The sequence below is a fragment of the Mus musculus genome, chromosome 11 (assembly GCF_000001635.26).
Source record: "Mus musculus strain C57BL/6J chromosome 11, GRCm38.p6 C57BL/6J".
NCBI lineage: Eukaryota > Metazoa > Chordata > Mammalia > Rodentia > Muridae > Mus > Mus musculus.
Genome location: NC_000077.6, coordinates 53,862,456 through 53,864,541, shown reverse-complemented (window position 1 = coordinate 53,864,541; position 2,086 = coordinate 53,862,456).

Below are 2,086 nucleotides of genomic sequence, written 5' to 3'. Positions count from 1 at the left end.
CCAATTGAATACAATCTTTATTCCTAGAATTTGATGGGTTCTTGCCACACCAGAATGCAACTCTTCTATAGGCTAATGGTAGCAGTGGTTTGAGGTTTAAATTGAACTCATACTGTACAGTAGGCATCTACTTAATATTGACCTCATTCCACTAGCCTGGTACACTTAACCTAGGTGTCCTTGGAAACAGCCCAGAGTTTCTGAACAGTTACATACTTTACTTGTAAAAAGGACTCTGAGGAGCAGGCATACAGAAGAGGGAAAGAAGGAGACCCATTTCTAGGATGCCTTCTAGGGGAGGGCAGCACTAAGGAAAGAGGGCTACAGTGGCATGAATTTCTGAGGAACCTGGGGAATACATTTCAAAGACATCTGCGCCAAGGAGAAAAATGGGGAGCACTTGCCTATCACCACCCACTCAAAAGACAACATGGGGGGCATCTGTGCCCCACATTCTTAGTTTACACAGGCATGAGTCACACATAGAGCCTGTCTCTTGGATGGAAAGCAGGCAGCTATACACTGCAGACCCTAGTGAGGCCCTTCAGGCTGCACCTCAGCAAAGCTGGCCAGAAGCTGCTTGAGCCCTGTCCTTGGAGCTACTGAGTCAGTGGTAGGGCAGACAGCGTTGAGCTGGGGGTGTACAAGACACATACGATGTTGATGAAGAGTTTGCCACAGAGTCATCTGTGCTTCCAGTATGAGTGGATCTAGGTCCAAAGCTCACCTGCTAGTGGACAACATGGCACATGCCAAGCAGGGGCCTCTGGCTCAGGAGTAATATAGAGCAGCACATCTAGAAGATTCATTCGGTTTCCAGTCCCCTCAAACCAGGTCCTGAGCTGGGTTCCTGATGACCTGCCTGCTCAGGAGCCCCAGATTGTGAACTGCGATCCTGCCTACCATTTCTGCTGTGAGTGGTCAGTTCCTGCATGGCTTTTATCCTCGGTGTCTGATTCAGTCATTCGTGATCTCCTAAGGCAAACACTACTGCCTGAATGCCTTGTGCTCTCTCTGTGTGGGGAGGGGGCAACAGCCCAAGTCCCTTCTCCTGAAAACCCTCACCGCTGCACAGGCCTGCTGAACATACATAGCCTGTTTCCACTGGAGCCATGACTTTGGGAGGACTGTTCAGGAGAGAGGCATGTGAGCGATGATGATCCAAAGGCCTGTGGTCACTGAAGCTGCCAAACACACAGACAGGAGGGACAAAAGATGATGGAGAAAAAAAATTCTTGAAAAACCAAAATCTCACCATAGGTAAACATAAGGCCAGGATCATAGTATAGTGGTGCATATCTGCTGTGCCAGTTTGTAAGATGCTGAGATAAGATGATGCTTAAAGTTAGTCTGAAGCTTTCTTCTGGTCTCCATAGGCAACAGGCAGACATGCAGACAACTGTGCGTTACCCACAGAGCTGCCTCCTCCCTTGGCAAGAATTTTCATAATTTATCCCTTAATGAGAAAACTCTCAGAAAAAATGCTTGCATGTTCCTGAGATTGAAGCCAGGACCTTAAGCATGCTGTGCGTGTGTACACATGTGGCAGGACTTGTATGTACAAGTGACAGAAGTCACGTCTCTTCCTTCCATTATGTGGGTCTCAGGGATCAAACTCATGTCATCAGGCTTGGCAGCAAGGGCTACTGAGCCATGTCCCTGGGCTCACAGCATTGCGGATGGTCTTTCTAGATCTGAATGACTGGTCTTATTTTCTCACAAAGTGTTTTTCCTGAAGGCTAAAACCACATTGATTTCTGTTTGTTGTTCAATCACCAGCACTGGCAAAATGGCTGCATTTTGTTGTTGTGTTGTTGCTACTTAGTGTTTAGGGTTTTTGTTTTGGTTTGATTTTGGTTTTGTTTCTGTTTTTTTAATTATTACACTTATTTATTCAGAGGAACATGGAAGGCACATGTGTGGGGGTCTGAGGATGACTTTCGGGGGTCATGTTATCCTCTCCTTTCCAACACATGGGTCCCAGAGAGTGAATCACTGTGCCACCCCACTGGCCTGCTACCTACAACTTATTGAATGAAGTGTATGAAAGATGTAAGCTTCGCATTCTTTTTTTATATAACAGTGC